The 18583-nt window shown below is 38.9% G+C and overlaps 2 long non-coding RNA genes across 2 annotated transcripts in view; one reads left to right on the top strand and one right to left on the bottom strand.

Annotated features, from left to right (window-relative positions):
* Positions 1 to 211: 211 nt before the first annotated feature.
* On the top strand, positions 212 to 17934 carry LOC107968507 (uncharacterized). Its single transcript, XR_001709689.3, has 5 exons — positions 212 to 928; positions 1032 to 1178; positions 15486 to 15644; positions 16846 to 16965; positions 17767 to 17934. It is a non-coding gene; the product is annotated as an uncharacterized LOC107968507 (long non-coding RNA).
* Positions 3777 to 18583, bottom strand: part of LOC134808509 (uncharacterized) — a 78488-nt gene continuing 63681 nt past the window's right edge. The window contains exon 3 of the long non-coding RNA XR_010151593.1: positions 3777 to 3895. This is a non-coding gene — a long non-coding RNA (uncharacterized LOC134808509). The remainder of the gene's footprint in view (positions 3896 to 18583) is intronic.

Genomic DNA, 18583 nt, shown 5'->3' with positions numbered 1-18583 from the left:
AAAATAAGGGAAAGGTAAAATAAAGTAAATGTGAGATAATTTATACAATAGAAAACAAGGAAATCTGACCAAGAGAACACCTCCAATGTCAACTTTCTCATAGATAATTTCTGTTTTTCAAAAGTATAAGAGGTGTGGCAAAGCTGATAGATCCTCCTCTTATGATGCGATGATGACAATGTAATGGAGTAACAGGGTAAAAACAGTCAGAAGGCATCTCACCAGCAGCCTCTGGAAGAGCTCTATAGTCAAATAGTTTGGAGTTTCAACTTTTAAGGCAGAAGATGACAGTGAAGTGTACTCAGTTCAGATTTCATCTGCCAATGTTGAAAGGTTGATGAGAAAGGACTGCTATGCTGAAGAGCAAGGTTTCCAAAAACAGAATAGCTCAACCTACAAAATGATGTTGGAAAGAAGTTGCAGAGGAGCAGGCGAAGGCCAAGGACCTAAAAAGGAAAAGCAGGCATGGGGAAATGGGGCTGGAGAGCTCACAAATATTTATGGGGCATGCAGCTCCTCTGCTAAGTGCTTTCACAGCTCAAATCATTTAATTGGGAAGGTATAATCCCAAAGCTATATCAAATAGCGTTTAGAGTTACAAAACAGAATTTATATTTCAGGCTAAAAGCAATATCAGGGTTAGAAGGAAGCGACACTGCCTGAGAAATAGATGTGGGAAGAAGGGCCATAGCAACAATGTGTCTTGGAATGGGCCATAAGAACCAATTATTGGCCGAGGTTATCGGGAAAATACTAGGGCATATGTTGTGATCATACGCAAAGAGTTTATTGCATCTTATTTAAAAGCATGTGTGGCGTCAGGGGGATTTCTTTTCTCTACTTTGATGTTACAAGTGGAAGGGTCTACAGCTTCCGGCTCCACCAGGAAACTCTCCTCTTCCAGGAAAGAGGAGTAGCTTATAGGATGGTAAGCTTGGAAGAAGCTGAAGGTGCTTGTCCCAGTCCTTTCCTCCTTCCTCTTTGGGGATTTGCCACCTACAAAAAGCACATCTCACTCTGCTCTTCCGCAGCACCCAGAGGAGACACCTGCATACCTGACGCTGCCCTGACTGATTGGGGAGCTAAATCTCTTGCAGCGGGCATATTTGGGAATCCATTGTTGCTGCACATGTAAACCATGGCCTTCAAATCCAGCTGACCCTGTAGCAGAAACACAGGTAATATTTTTATGTCCATCTATCTGACTCCCACATCTACATTTCAATTGTTTCTAAACTTAAAAAGGGTGTGATGGATACTATTCCTGACTCCCTGAAATATTTTAATTGGGGAGTGAGGAAGAACAAACAGAATCAAAACTTTTAAAAACATAATCACGTGTAGTTAGCCCACATTTACTTAACCAAATTAAGTTAGATTCTATTTTCTGGCATTCAACCCCATTTATGATCTGAAACCAATATATCCTTGCATGTCATCCAACTCCACCTCCCTGGGTACTCGATACCCTCCAGTAGCATCAAACAGAAATGCGCTCAGCACTTCTTTCCTGTCCCTGTGCCTTTACTCAGGGTATTCCCTCCCAATGGAAAGCGCCTTTTCACATTTTTTCATGTCTGTATCTAACTTAAGGACTAGCTCATATTTCACCAAATCCATAGCTGCTTTTGTGGCAGATTCTATTGGTTCTCTATCCAACAATCACCTAACTTCCTTCTTTTTTTCCATAGAGTCCCACTACTACTTCCTCTTCCTCTCCTTCTCCTTCTTCAGACAGGGCCCCGCTTTGTCACCCAGGCTGGAGTGCAGTGGTGTAAACACTGCTCACTGCAGCCTCGCTCTCCTGGGTTCAAATGATCCTCCAGCCTCAGCCCTCACTTTCCCCCACCACCTCTCATAGCTGGGACTACAGGCAAGACCCACCACGTCCAGCTGATTTTTTTTTTTTTCTTGGTAGAGATGGGGTTTCACCATGTTGCCCAGGCTGGTCTCCAATCCTGGGCTCAAGTGATCCTCCTGCTTTGGCTTCCCAAAGTGCCAGGATTGCAGGTTTGAGCCACTGCACATGGCTCCTACTATTTTTTAGCTCTTAAATGGCCATATACTTTGGATGAGGCAGCCCTTATAAACCCTGATCATCTTAGACAAACATGGTAGTGCCATTCCCTTTGCTGATGATTGCTTTAAGAGTGAACATGTGACTCACTTTTGGCCATAAAGACATCTAGAAAGAAATTCAAGGCTGGGGTAACATTTTATCCTGACGCCTGATACTCCAAAAACACTACAAAAACCACTTCAACACCAGAAGTGTATCTTTTAGCAGCATTTAGCCTTCCTCCTTTTTCTCTCTGTAAGCCTGCTACCTTTCTTCTGTCCTTCTATTTTTACAGACGTTTCATTTCATTCTTTCTTGCCTTTCTCATAATCTTGACTCATAACTTTGCTCCTGTTTTCCTTTTGTTTTGCTTTTTTTTTTCCCCATTAGTATACTCCAGTAAATTCTCTCACAGCCAGGAATGTCTATTTTGGTTTGTAAATCCTTCGGCCCTACCTAATTTCTTGAGAGATTTCTGTATATCACTGCATGTTCATGTGTCTCACCTGTTAGATACCTTCGGTTTTTCTTCCTGTCCTAAAAGAAATGTGCTTATCCTCTGCTGCCTTCTGACAGGATTAACTTCAGCAATTCTTGGGCTATATCTTTTACTTTATATTTGACCATCTGTACTTTTTCTTGCATACAAATCAGATCTTGCATATCAATTCCCCTAGCTCACTCCCTTTTTAAAGTACAAATGACCAAGGTACAATAAGTAAGCAACGTTTTATTCTGTTATGTTGCATTCTGATTCTATATGTTTGGTTTCATGGATCACTTTATTACTTCAAGCCCATTCTTTCACTTTTCTCCAAGGTTGTGATTAAAATTCTGTTCTAAAGTCAACTTGTTAATCTAAGTAGAAACGACTTGCAAACCTTAAGTACTTGAAATCCCTTTCTCTTTCTTTGTTGGTTGTTGGTAGAGATGTTTCTTGGTAATTTACAATGCAATCCAGTATTCATAGATATAGGGAAATGGATAGATTTATGAATAGATATATGCTCCCAATTTTCCCCTTTTCCTCTCCCTCTCCTATTAGGACTAGGTAAATAAGAATGCACAAGCTTTCTCTTTCTAAAATGGAGAATATTTAGAGATGGGAGCCTCTGATAAAGGCTGGTGAAAAAGAGCTGGACTTAGCAGAGAGGTTAAGGTGATCGACAGAGTAAAGAGCTGGGTGAAGAGGAGAAAACACCTAAAGAAAAAGCCAAAAGAGAGAGAAAAAAATAGGTTGATGTGCAAGAGGCTCCAGAACATCCTTCTGCATGTGAGAAATACAGAGGGAAAGAATGACTTTTGAGAAGTTCCTGTGAAGAAATTGCCAGTAGTGGAAGCACAAATGAACAATGAGAAATCAATAGGTCTACTCCTAGTAGAATATTTTCATTGGCATCACTTAAAAGTAAAATACAATGGAGATCTACTCAGAGAAGAAAGCAGTTAGCCCCAAAATCCTAAATTTTTATGAATTTGTGATACTTACATTCATTATTTTTAACAATGAACCTCATCTTAAGTGCATAATGTGCCTTTAATTATATGCTAATGATAATATGAAGTCATCATGCTAACTAGGTATAAAATATATTTCTTTCACCCTTAAATCATCCTGTTTTGTGTTTGATTAAAACTGAGTGGAATATAGTAATACAGGAAAATATGTATATGATTTATGAAGAAAACATAAGAATACTCTGAGAGCAGGCACTCACAATTTTTATTGACAGGGTTCATGATCAAAATTGTTTAAAGAGTACTCATTTGTATCATACTACTTTTTATAGCTCCAGTCTCAAACATGTGTCCAGGACTTCCTAGGTCCTTTGCACTCTGAAAAAGAAATGGAATGAGGAGATAAGATAATTAAGAGGCAAACAAACCCTAAGCAAAGCTTCCCTGATTCTCCTGTTTAAAATAGAAGCCCTTTGGTGGCTCATGCCCATAATCCCAGCACTTTGGGACGCCGAGGTGGGTGGATCACTCGAGCCCAGGAGTTAGAGAGCAGCCTGGGCAACACAGCGAAACCTCATCTCACAAAAAATACAAAAATTTAGCCAGGTGTGGTGGCATGCTCCTGTAGTCTCAGCTGAGATGGAGGATTGCTTGAGCCCAGGAGGTTGAGGCTGCAGTGAGCCATGATCACACCACTGCAATCTAGCCTGGGCATGGGACTGAGACCCTGTCTCAAAAAAAAAAAAGTAGCCCATGCCTTTCTCTATGCCGGTCCTAACTTAATTTCTCTCCCCAGCACTTATTACGTTTTCATATCCTGTTACATTTCTTTATTCATTCTGCTTATTATCTGTCTCTCTCCCACTAGTCTGTATGCTCCACAAAGATGAATAAATGTTGGTTAAATGAATGAATAAAATATCCATTCCTCTCTGAGAAGCAATTCCAAGAACACCTATGCTTGTAGATTTGGTAGCAATTCTAAGTCCCTGAGTCTTCAGCAAGGTTGGCCTTAGGTAAAGTGGTGAAGGTGGGAAGTCTTCAGCATCTTTCCAGCTCTGTTGCTCATGTTCTCATACTGCTTTGTGGCTGCTCAGAGGAGATATAACGCTTCCCTCCCCTGTCAGTTGAGTGCTCAGTATACTATACTTCTCCTTCTCTTTGTCCCCTGATTCATGCATGCCCTAGGGTTTTGTTTTGGATATCGTTTCCCAATGCATTGATGTGCTGCACTGGGCCATAGACTGCTGTGACCAGGTACACACTTGCTTTATAACTGATGGAGCAATTCCTCAGCAGGAGAGTTGCCAGTCTTGTGCAGGAACATATCCAGCTCCATGGCAGGTGGGTATGGAATCCAGAGCAGAGAGATCTTTGGGTGGGAGAGTTTGGGGCATCCTCAAACCACCCTATTGCAGGGCAGCTGCCTTGGCACCAGCCTTGATCATCAGATCTATGAAAACCACACCCTTCTGACTGCTCCTGAGTTTCTAGAAATTGCTAAGTTGAGAAATGGGCTGATGTTAATAATCAATAGGCATTGGATGGGCGTTGCTTCCCGTCCGTAAGTCTTTGGATAAAGGGCCTGAATCTGAGATGCAGACTTTTCAGGCTCTGGGTAGTTGTCAACAGAGGCAAAGGAAGCTCTTCTGTGTTTCTTTCTGCTCTAGTTGGTACTGAGTGTTGCAGCCACTAACCAGGACTGAACATGGTATTCCCTAACTCGAATCTTACAGGAAAAGGCGTTTGAAATCTCTGTGTGCCTGAAAACTGGTGACTTGTTTTTCTGGCATGAGCTTGGTTTCTAAATAAAGCAACAGATGTTTTGCTTTTGCCTCTTTCCTTTCTGTCCATGGCTCCTAACGTGGGTGATATTAACCAAGTGTGACAGGTTTCAGGTTTTTATTTATAGCAGTGGAGAACTGTTTTCATGTATCTGCAGAGTTCTGGGCTTCTGAAGCTGAGTCTTTCTTCAGCTTCAACTTAAAATCCTGAAGGGTAGAATTTAAGAAGCTTGAAGGTTCTGAAGATAGGAGCCGTGTTCAGAGGGGAAAAGAGAACATGAGGAATCTGATGAAACTTCCTCATCTCTTTCACTGAGGCAAGATACCTAATGGCTTAGCCGGAAATGTGAGGCTTGTATCTATAAAAATCTTTACACCCTTATAGTAGAAGGCCTCCTATTTGAAACCATCAAAATTCCTAATAAGATTGAAAAACTTTATTAAATTGAGGAATCAAAACAATGCCTACCTTAAGCATTTATTTTAGCATATATATATGTCTATATATATATTCATTTACCAATCATTTGATAGAGAGCCACAGCCTTTTACTTTGAGATGAGTCTTCCGCTTATAGTTCTATATTACCTTTTTAAAATAAACTACATCCATAATGCATTTTCTTTAATTTGTAGTCATCATTTCTCAAGTGGAAAAATAACACTTGCAAGCCAGGTGCGGTGGCTCACGCCTGTAATTCCAGCACTTTGGAAGGCTGAGGATCGCTTGAGCTGAGGAGTTCAAGACCAGCCTGGGCAATATAGGGAGACCCCATCTCTACAAAAACTAAAAAAAATTAGGCAGGTGGCATACATCTGTGTTCCCAGCTACGCAGGAGGCTGAGGTGGGAGGATCACTTGAGCCCAGGAGGTCGAGGCTGCAGTGAGCCATAGTCATGCCACTGCACTCCAGCCTGAGTGACACAGTGAGACTCTTGTCTCAAAAATTCCAAACCAAACCAAACAAAAAACACTTGCAAAGCACTTTAAGTACATCTTCCTTCCGGATTTTTGCAAATTCCACCCACCTCCCACCATCACCACATACATACTGCCCAGTCTTTAATGTTGGTTTCTCCTACATCTAAATTGATAACAATTTAAAAAATTCAGATATATTTTTGTTGGGTTATTCCAAAGCATTTCAACTATATTTTTATAGAACAATCCCCTTTCTGTTAAAATTCCTTTTTAAAACATTGAAACATAACTTAAACTGCATGTATTTAACTTGTACAATTTATTAATTTTGATATATGTATATATCTGTGAAACCATCACCATAATCAGGATAATGAACCTATGCATCATCCTAGAAGTTTCCTCGTGTCTCTTTGTAATTTGTCCGTCCTGTTTCTCCCAGACCATGACTCCCTTCCCTTCCCAGGAAACCACTAATATGTTTTCTGTCACTATAGATTAGTTTGCATTTCCTAGAGTTTTATATAAATCAAATCATACAGTATGTACTTTTTTTGGACTGGCTTCTTCTACTTGGCATAATTATTTTGAGATTTACAATATGTCAATATTCCTTCTCTTTTTATTACTAAGTAGCCTTCCATTGTGTTTGTATAGAGCAAGTTGTTTATTTATTCTGATGAACATTTGAGCTGTTTCTCCTTTTTTGGCTATCACAAATAAAGCTGCCATGAACATTCATGTTCAAGTATTTGTAAAAGATCTGCTTTCATTTCTCTTGGGTGTAAATACCTAGAATGAAATGGCTGGATCCTATGGTAAAAGTATACTTAACTTTCAAAAAATTTGCCAAACTATTTTCCAAAGCGCATTACCATTTTGTATTTCCAACAACAGTGAATGAGAGTTCTAGTTCATCCACTTCCTTGTTAACCACTGGTACAGTTAGTCTTTTTTAATTTGGGTCATTCTAATATGTGTGTAGTATCTCACTGGGTTTTAATTTGCATTTCCCTAATGACTAACGACATTGAGCTGGTATTTCATGCTGGTATTTGCCATCTGTATATGTTTTTGGAAAAGTGTCTGTTAAAATCTTTTGCCCGTTTTGGTCGGGTTGTTTATATTCTTAATATTGAGGGTTTTCTTGGGTTTGTTTTTGGTTTGGTTTTGTTTTAGAGATGGACTTGCTATGTTGCCCAGACTGGAGTGCAGTGGCTTTTCACAGGCACCATTATAGCTCACTGTGATCTTAACTCCTGGCCTCAAGCCATTCTCCCACCTCAGCCTCCTGAATAGCTGGGACTACAGGTGTGTGCTCCTGCACCAGCAGTATTGAGCTTTGAGAGCTCTTGGTATATTTTGGATACAAGTCCTTCTTCAGATATATGATTTGCAGATATTTTCTCTCAGTCTATAGCTTGTTCTTTTTATTGTAGTTGAAATTTTTGTGAGGATAACTGTAGATGCACATGCAGTTGTAAGAAATAATGCAGAAATATCCCTTGTGTACATTACCCACTTATCCCAATGATAACATTTTACAAAACTGTGATATAATATCACATTCAGGATAGAAACCTTGGTGCAATCCAGTCATTTTATTCAGATTTCCCCAGTTTTACTTGTCCTCATTGGCATTTGTATATGTGTATTAAATTCTACTCAATTTTATCATCTGTGTAGATTCATGCATCCACCACCAGTCAAGACACTGAGCAGTTTAAATCCAGCTGTGATTCTTCTGTTGCTTTTTATAACCCCACCCACCTCCCTCTTAAAGCCATACCCCATCCCTAATCCCTGGCAATCATTAATCTGTTCATTTCTCAAATTCTTTTATTTCAAAAATGTTCTGCAAATGGAATCATACAGTATTTACCCTTTTAGGATTTGATTTTTTTTTCTACTCAGTATAATTCCCTGGAGATTCATCCAGTTGCTGTGTGTATCAATAGTTTGCTCCTTTTTATTGTTTTGTAATATTCCATGGTATGTGTGTATCACAATTTGCTTAAGCATTCACTGGTTGAAAGAATTCAGGGCTGACTCTACTTTTTAGCTATTACAAATAAAACTGCTTGGGGGGAGGGGGGAGGGAAAGCATTAGGAGATATACCCAATGTAAATGTTGAGTTGATGGGTGCAGCACACCAACATGGCACATGTATCCTACGTAACAAACCTGCATGTTGTGCACATATACCCTAGAACTTAAAGTATAATAATAAAATGAAATAAAATAAAACTGCTGTGAACATTCTGTACGGGTTTTGGTGTAGACATAAATTTTTATTTCTTTGCACTAAATGCTCAAGAGTGTAACTGTTAGGTCATATGGCAATCATATGTTCAGTCTTTTTAAGAAAATTTCAAATTGCTTTTCAGAATGGTTGTACAATTTTACATTCTCACCAGCAATGTATGAGTAATGCAGTTATTCTGCATCCTCGCCAGTATTTGGAGTTATCGCTTTTTAAAAAAAATTTTAGCCATTCTAATAGATATGTAGTTATATATTGTTGTGGTTTAATTTGCATTTCCATAGTAGCTAATAATGTTGAACATTTTTTCATGTGTTTATTTTCCATCTGTATATCAATTTTAACGCATTGATATCTATTCATTAGATTTATGTCTTTTGCCCATTTTGTAATATGATTATTTGTATTTCCCCCCTTGAGTTTTAAGAGTTCTCAGTATGTTTCAGATACTAGCCCTTTGTTGGACATATTGGCTACAAACATTTTCTCCTAGTCTGTAGCTTGTCATTTCATCCTCTTCATATGAGCTTTTGGAGAGCAAAAGTTTTTAAATGTGATGAGGTTCAATTTTTCAATTTTTCCCTTTACAGATTGTGCTTTTGGTGCCTAGCCCTAGACACTGAAGATTTTCTCCTGTTTTATTCTAAAAATTTATATTTTTACATTTTACATTTAATTCTGTGATTCATTTGGAGTTAATTTTCTATGTAAGTGTGAGATTTAGGTAGAGGTTTTTTTTTTTTTTACATATAGATATTCAATTACTTCAGCACTATTTATTGAAAAGGCCACCCTTTCTCCATTGAATTACTTTAGCACCTTTGTCAAAAATCAATTGAGCATATTTGTGTGGGCCTATGTAAGGGTTTTCTATTCCTTACCATTGACCTAGGTGTCTATCCCATCACCAGTACCACACTTTCTTGATTACTACAGCTGTAAGTAAGTCCTAATATTGTTAAAATGACTCCTCCCAAGTGATTCTTTTTATCAAGACTGTTTTAACTATTCTTAGGCCTGTGCCTTTCCATATAAATTTTAAAATAAGCTTGTCTATATCTATGTAAAATCTTGCTGAGATTTAGACAGGAACTGCATTACACTTATAGATCAATTTGGGGAGAATTGACATCTTTGCTATACTGAGTCTTCCAAACCATGAACATGGTATGTATTTCTACTTATTTTAGTCTTCTCTGATTTCTTTGATCAGCATTTTGTAATTTTCAAATCCTGCATTTGTTTTAAGTATATATCTAAATATTTAATTTTGTTTACAGGGACTGGAATTGGTATTGTGTTTTAAATTTTGGTTCCATTATGTCCATTGTTAAAATATAAAAATGAAATTGATTTTTTATCCTGACCCTGAGAACTTGATGAGCTCACTTATTAGTTATAGGAGTTTTCTTACAGATTCTTTGTGATTTTGTATTTAGACAATTAAATCATCTTTTTTATATTGTAATAAAATATGCACAAAATAAAATTTATCATTTTAGTCATTTTTAAGTGTACAATTCACATTGATTTTGGATATTGAACCAGCCTTGCACACCTAAAATAAATCCCACTTAGTCATAGTGTATAATTCTTTTTATACACTGCTTGATTTGGTTTACCATTATTTTGTTGAAGATTTTGTGTCTAAGTTTATGAAAGACATTGGTCTGTAATTTTTTTTACTGTCTTTTTCTGGTTTTGATATAAGGGTAATGCTGGCCTTATTATAAATGAATTGGGAATTTTCCCTCTTATTCTATTTCCTGGGAGAAATTGTGTAAAATTGATGTTAGTTAGTGGAGTCTCATGTTGAGCAGAAATGACTAGGTCCTAATAACCCCCTCTGTGCTCAGTCTTTGATCAGAGGCTGCTCAGGAAAAGTAAGACTTCAGCTTAAAAGCTAATGTAGATTCTAGGGACACAATTAGGAGGCTGTCACCTAACTGAACTTGATGCAGTTCCATAGTAAGTACTTTCTTGAGAAAAGATCAGAATGGCAACTCTTCCTTTGTTGCCACATCAACATCCACTGTTCCTAGGTTCTCTGCAGGTTTTTTCTTTGTCTGTTTACTCTTCCTATCCTCTCTGTTTTGTCTTTATTCCTTGAAAACAGCCTAATGGCTATCTCCTTCACATGTGGAGAACTAACTAAATGTTTCTGAGTTATTCTTTGATGCGACTATCTAGCGTTAGGCAGACAATTCTAATCCAAAAAAGTGATTTACCTAACCCATAGTTACGATTTTTGCCTCTTGAGTTGGAAGACAACTACACTGCCATGCTTTTGTTAGCAGGTACTACAGATTGAATGTTTACTACTATATAGGCACTGTACTACAAACTTAACATGCTTTATCTCATATAATCCTCACAATGAAGGGCGTATCATTATTCCTGTTTTACAGCTAAAAAAGCTGAGACTGGCAAAGCTGGATTCTGAACCCGGATCTCTCTGGCTGCAAAACCTGACACTTAATCAGTCATGATACAGGAGAGGTGAAGTTGGTTTTGCTACTGTGCTCAGCCTGCCAGCTTTCCTAAAGCCAACCTGCAGGTGCTGCATCTTAGGAGTGAGCAAGAATTCATTCAGTTCCGTTTCAATGACCTCTTTTCTCCTTGCTGCCAGTCCATGGCCCTCTTCAGGGGATTCCTGGGTCCCAGGCTCATGTCTACCAGGTCTATATTTCACTGGAAATGCTCACATTACCAACCCTCTCCAGAGTCACCAAAGTGGAGGAGGCCCACTGGAGGGAGGCTCCCAATGCCTCTTCAGTCCTTCATTTTGTGCCTCACCTTCTCTATGTCCCATGCTCTTTATTTATACATCTCAAGGTTTCTCCTCTATTACTTCTCTCTCTCTCTCTCTCTCTCTGAGTCATTTAGCTTCTGAATGTCTTTGTTCTCCATCACCATTGGTTCTCCAGTGGCCTCTCTGCTCAGCTGTTTCTCCAACCCACTCATATTAATGCCTCTCAAAAACATCACTCTAAATCTTTTTTTTTAAATTCTTCATCTTAGCCATCATACTTCTGTGCATTTTTGGAGGTGACATTTCTCAAATGGATTATTGTAACAATATCTTAAATGATTCTGTTGTTTGCATGATCATACTTCTTTCCCTAGTGCATCCTCCATTCTTTGAATAAAATGCACATCTCAGAATGAAATGCAAATCTGATCCTAAAGTCCATGTGAAAACTCTTCAACTGCTCCCCAGTACCTTTGGGGAAAAAGCCTAGCTCCTGGTATGGCTCACAGGGCCTTCTATGATTTGGCCTCTGTCTTCTCCACTTTCTTCTCACTCCAGTCCTCCAAATGGTTTCTATGCTTTTACCATGTAGAACACTTGCAGTTCACTGGCAGGCAATTTCTCCTATACCTCTTCCTTTGGACCTGTGCACATGCTTCCTCCTCCTTCCTTCCCAGCAAGCTGGTTCCTTGTCTGTTGGGACTCTACCTGTACTCAGGATGCTGCTCTTCTTGCCCCCTCAAGAACTTGTCTTTTTTAGTGTTCCTATCTCTCTCACATTGTTAACCTCTCTTTATCTTCCCTCCAACACTCCCACTACTGTACAAATATACTTTTCAAATAGCAACAACAACAACAGTAATAATCCTTCCTTGACTTAATATTTCCCTCAAGCTGCTCCTCTATTTCACTATGCCTTTCATTCAAATTTACTGAAAAGAGTCATCTGTATCCTCACTACTCAAAGTGCAGCCTATGGATCAGCAGCACTGGCATTACTGGGAGCTCTAGTTAGAAATGCAGGATCTCAGGCCCCACTTCAGACCTACTAGAAAATGTATATGCACTTTAAAGTTTGAGAAGCCTTGATTTATATTAGTGCTTCTCAGGTTTGGCACACTGATGCCTGAGACCCATCTATGGAGATTCCTATGTAATTGATATGGGGTAATGCCTGATTATTGAGATTTTTACAGACTTCCCAGGTATTCTTAAATTCAGCCAAGTTTGAGAATGATGAGTCCACAATACTTCCTTACTTCCCCTTAGCACTTCAATCCATTACAGTCTGGTTCTTGCCTCCACCATCAACAGAAAGGCCTCTTGATGAGCTTACCAACTGTGATGGTTAATTTCATGTGTCAATTTGGCAAGGCCATAGTACCCTGATTTTGGTCAAATGTTATTTTAAATGCTTCTGTGAAGGTATTTATTTATTTATTTTTGTTGTTTTACCTTTTTTTTTTTAAGTCCAGCTCTTGCAGAATGTGAAGGTATTTTTTAGATAAAATTAACATTTGAATCAGTAAGTAAACTTCGAGTTAAGCAGACTGCTCTCTATAGTGTGGGTGGCCTCATCCAGTCAGTTGAAGGCCTTAATAGAAAGAGACTCACCTCCCTGTAAGAAGAAGAAATTCTGCCAGCAGACTGCCTTTAGACTCAAACTACAACTCTTCCCTGGGTCTCCAGCCTGCTGGCCTGCCCTGCAGATTTTGAGCTTGCCAGCCTCCACAATTGCATGAGTCAACTTCTTAAAATTAATCTCTCTATGGAGATTCTTATGTATATTTCTTTTATTTAGGCAATTTCTCCTACACCTTTGGATTCTATGTATATATTTATACATACAGTGGGTTCCATTTTCCTGGAGACCCCTGGTTAATATACCAGTAAACTTAATGTTGCCAAAGCCAATGATTAATTCTCTACCTCCCATCTTACCTAAACTCTTAGCATCTTCCTTCTTGAAAATGTCTTTGTCTTAGGTTTCATGACAGTATACTTTCCTGGATTTCCACTTACCTCACTGGCCACTCCTTCTTGGCTTACACTGTAGACTCAACATATCATCCCAAAGTTCCTTATGATATGATCAGTCCTAGGTGCTTTGCTCTTCTCTCCGTTTAATCTTTCCCTAGGTGATTTCATCCAATCACTCTGAGGCTGATGACACCCAATTCTTCATTGCAACCTAAGACCTCTACTTTAAATTAATATGTGCATATTCAAACAGACTACTCACCTCCTCCACCTGTCTGTCTCATTAGCACCTCAGACTCAGCACATTCGAACTAAACTGATTTCCACCCTGCACCCTGTACAAACTCATCCTCCCTCAGCTTTCTTTATCTTGGTAACTGACAATCCGGATATGCAGCTGCTCCAGGCAGAATTCCAACAGTCATCCTGAACACCATCCTCTTCCTCAACCACACATCCAGTGTGAGGATGCTTCTGATCCAGTCTACCTCTGTAGTATATCTTAAATCTGTCCACTTTTTAATAAAATCTCCACAAGTCTCTTAGTTTAAGCCCCCCATTTGGGTATCCAGCACCACCCAGTGTTTTTCAGTGTGTGGACATCATACATCACCTGCTCTGGGAAGCATTCCCTGACTTCTTCGTCTTTGTTCTGCATACTTTCACAGCACTTTGTTTTTGAAGTAGCATAGCACCTATTTTACCATATTATAATTTGTGTTTACTAGTTTGTCCATCCTGATAGACCGTGTTCCTTGAGAGCAGAAAAAGTGATTTTTATATCTTTATTCCTAGTGTCAAGCATAGTACCTGGTACAGAATAGGCATTTTTTAAAGGTTTGTTAAAAGTTGAGTAAACAAGTGAATGACAATGTAAAGACAGCAAAAGTGGAAAAACCATATTTGAAACTAGTTGATACTTTATGATAGTAGTAAAAAAACAGCATCTGCTCTAAAGACTTCTATTTCCGTATCTTACGGAAGACTGACAAAAAGGAAATTCTTTTAAAACTCTTTACCCAAGGCATAGTAACAAAAACTATGATCAAGTCCATGTGCAAAACACTTTATTTTTCGAGACTTAACTTTTGCATTTTACTCTTATTTAAAGTTCAACCGTGGGGATGTCCTCTCTGCTGTTTCTATGCAGTCACTTCTGGATCCCTTCTCTCTTCACAAAACAGGCACAATACTATTTTTACCAGAAAGGGATCCCAATCCAGATCCCGAGAGAGGGTTCTTGGACCTCGTGCATTAAAGAATTCGGGGCAAGTTCACAGAGTAAAGTGAAAGCAAGTAAGGAAGAAAGTAAAGTGAAAGCGAGAAAGTAAAGGAATAAAAGAATGGTTACTCCTTAGGCAGGGCACTGGTATGCTCAACTGAGCTACTCAACTGAGTACACTTACAGTTATTTCTTGATTATATGCTAAACAAGGGGTGGATTATTCATGAATTTTCAGGGAAAGGGCAGGGGATTTCCCAGACCTGAGGGTTCCTTCCCTTTTTAGACTATATGGAGTAAATTTTGGACATTGCCAAGGCATTTGTAAACTGCCATGGATCTGGTAGGAGTGTATTTTAACACGCTAATGTATTATAATTAGCGTATAACGAACAGTGAGGATGACCAGAGGTCTCTTTCATTGCCATCTTGGTTTTGGTGGGTTTTGGCCAGCTTCTTCACCACATCCAGTTTTATCAGCAAGGTCTTTGTGACCTGTACCTGTGCCGACCTCCTATCTCATCCTCTGACTAAGAATATCTAACCTCCTGGGAATGCAGCTCAGTAGGTCTCAGCCTTATTTTACCCGGCCCCTGTTCAAGATGGAGTTGCTCTGGTTCAAATGCCTCTGACACTATGACTTAGAACACAAGGAGAAAAAAAGTTTGAATACATTTTTTTTTTTTCTGTTTCACAGACTATCCATACCCATGAGATTTTCTGGCTTAGAATTATTCCATTGGCCTATTAAATCTGTTTTCTTGCTTGAGGCAGTATCTTTGAGAAGGGAGAAAGGAGTCTAAAATCTACTTAGGCAGCTATACTATAGAACGCGGAGTAGTGAGTACCTCTTTCTGCCAGGCCCTCAGAATCTGTATGCATACTCCCTGTAGGTACAGGTCTTCACATATTCTGTTTCAAGTGTCAAGGCAAGTGTCTGACACAAGCGCTAAGACTTACTTCCTCAAGCATCAGAACAATTAAGCTCTTCAAATATTCAAACAAGTCCATTTGATTTTCAAATTTTAGTCCCCATTCTGTTTCAGAACTTGGTTACCAGTGATTTTTATCTGCATTGGATCTACTTTATTAAACCCCACAGCCTGAATAGCAGCTACTAGGGTAGTGCCAGTGGATGTATATGGAGACTGGGCTGGAATGGCTGAGTGTGTGGGTGCACAGCTGGGAGCAGCCATGGCAGTAAGGTAAGCAGAAGATAGGCACTGGGAACTGAGGTAAGTAGAAGATAAGCACTGTACAAAGTAAGTAAAGGAAGTAGGGTAAGTAGAAGATAGGCACTGGGAAGCATTAAAGGATAATTTTTAAAAGAGGATGTAACCGTGACTCACACAGTTACAGAATGAACATGTGTCAAAGATTTTATTTAACTCGCTAGTTAATGAGGTAACTAGTAAGATGTTACAACTTGCTCAAATGAAGATAGAGATTTATATTTTCTACCGGACAAAATCCATTTGCATTGCCATATACAGGAATCATATAGATGAGAAACATTTACATTACTACTGGTTTTCTACAACTTAACTTCTATCTCTATAGAGTGGAAAATAAGCTTTGACAAAGACAACCAAAAGCTAGAGTAATCCAGATAGTTGAGCTAGACAGGACACGCACTAATCTCTGTTGTTGCCCAATTCAAAGTCTCCTAAGTTTTCTTAGTACAAGAATGTAAGCTTGTGGAAAGATGTGCTCCAAAAGAAAGACTAGAGACTGCTGCAATAATATTAATCCTAATGAGCACTTACTGAGCATTTAGTATATGCCAGAAAATATACTAGGCCCTTTACATACACTATTTCATTTTCCTTAGCTAGTAAGGAAGGTATTACAGACACAACAATGGAGGCTCATTGATACTAAGTACCATGAGCAAGGGCACAGTGCTGAGTTAGGACTGAAAATCAAATTATCTCACTGGACTGTAGTAACCCAGCATCCCTACCTCCAACTGTAGTTTTTATATTTGGAACAACAGTAAAGTTGTGGTTTTCAAGGTCACAAATCTCCAACCCCAGAACTCTTTGCACTTGCCACTTTGCCTAATAGATACGGTGGTAAAAAGAACTGAATCAGCCAACAGGAGAGATAGTTCTACTCTGTCATTATCTAGCTATGTGAACTTGGGCAAGTCAGTTAACTACTGAGATGTTACTTCGCCTTCGAAATAGAGAGAACATATCCGATCTACCTAAGTCAAAAATTGTTTGAAAATCAATAGGTAAAATAGATGTGAAACACTTTGAAAATATAAAGTCCAGCGTGGCTGTTAGTGTTCTCTGTTGTTGGGTTTTGAAAGTGAAAAGTGAAGGCAAGCACTGGAAGTGGGATATCTAATTGCCATAGAAAGCACTAAAAAAAGTTTATTTATTTATTTATTTATCACAGTAGACAGCCAGTAACTTCTGATAAAAGGGAGTATCTGAAAACTGAAAGGCCCCATAGGAATGCCAACAACATTTCAGAAGTTTTCAACCCAAATTAAAGATGAAAAAAGTGAAGTAGATGGTAAGTGGAAGTAGCTTCTGTATTTAGGGTCTCTAGTGTTTAATTCATGGTGCTCTCTGGGGCAGCTTATGATTCTTATCTAATTGCCTCCCCATGGATCTTACTGGCTCAGCAACAAGCTGAGCCAGCACCTGTAGTGTAGCACTCGGCCCTCAGATCACATGGTGGGGACGTACCTGTGGTTCACAAAAGTATTCTACAAGGTGTCTCTCCTGCTAAAGTAGAGAGAACTTTAGTAAGCATCTTATCAAACTAAGCATGTAAGGGACTGGCTTAACCCTCCCTAAACATTCAGTACTTTCATTCCCTCTAAGTGGGAAAATGCCAATAGTTTGCAGTTCTTGGTCTTGTGGGATTACCGATTCTATTTTAGTCCTCATACATTACACATGATAAGTATAAAAGGAATTCATTTTTTTTTCTGATAGAAAAGAGACTTTTACCTTTAGAAATGAGAATCATAACTTAAGTTGTGGTAAAAAACAAAAACTCAACCTGTCTTATTTAAATGCTTTTGGGTTTAATTGTGGAAGACAGTGTGGCGATTCCCCAAGGATCTAGAACTAGAAATACCATTTGACCCAGCCATCCCATTACTGGGTATATACCCAAAGGGATATAAATCATGCTGCTATAAAGACACATGCACACGTATGTTTATTGCGGCACTATTCACAATAGCAAAGACTTGGAACCAACCCGAATGTCCAACAATGATAGACTGGATTAAGAAAATGTGGCACATATACACCATGGAATACTATGCAGCCATAAAAAATGATGAGTTCATGTCCTTTGTAGGGACACGGATGAAGCTGGAAACCATCATTCTCAGCAAACTATTGCAAGGACAGAAGACGAAACACTGCATGTTCTCACTCATAGGTGGGAACTGAACAATGAGAACACTTGGACACAGGAAGGAGAACATCACACACCAGGGCCTGTCGTGGGGTGGGGGGAGGGGGGAGGGATAGCATTAGGAGATAGACCTAATATAAATGACGAGTTAAGGGGTGCAGCACACCAACATGACACATGTATACATATGTAACAAACCTGTACGTTGTGCACATGTACCCTAGAACTTAAAGTATAATAATAAAAATAAAATAAAATAAATGCTTTTGGGTTTAAGTGAATGAAGTCATGAAGAAAGTGAGTAAAAATCTACTGCTAGCACCTAGCAGTAATTCAACTTTGTGAATTTAAGAAAAGCACCCTCTTCGGGCAAATTGACAAAAGGTGACCCTACTGGACATGACAATGGACATAGGCAACTCTCAGATGAATTAGAAAAGAGTGCTCCTTCCTATGAGCTGCCAGAGCTAGAGACCTGGCCCCAGGAGTGGAGGCAGAATTCAGCCCCACCCCTTCCTTCCTCCTCAAACTCATTATCTCAGGGCAGGGGCCCAAATAACACATTTTATCCCCCTGTGCAAAACAAAGTCTATTTCTTAGAATTCAGCCTTCTTAGAAGGTCAAGAATGGGAAATGCAGGGCTGTGTAAATAATTACATCTTCTTCCTACCATAACATCATAACTAGCACAATTATAAAAGACAGATAGGAAAATAATAATAATCATGAAAATGATAATAATGTACTTTGAAGAGGA

The sequence above is a fragment of the Pan troglodytes genome, chromosome 16 (genome assembly GCF_028858775.2).
Source record: "Pan troglodytes isolate AG18354 chromosome 16, NHGRI_mPanTro3-v2.0_pri, whole genome shotgun sequence".
NCBI lineage: Eukaryota > Metazoa > Chordata > Mammalia > Primates > Hominidae > Pan > Pan troglodytes.
This window is presented reverse-complemented; position numbering and strand designations above follow the sequence as displayed.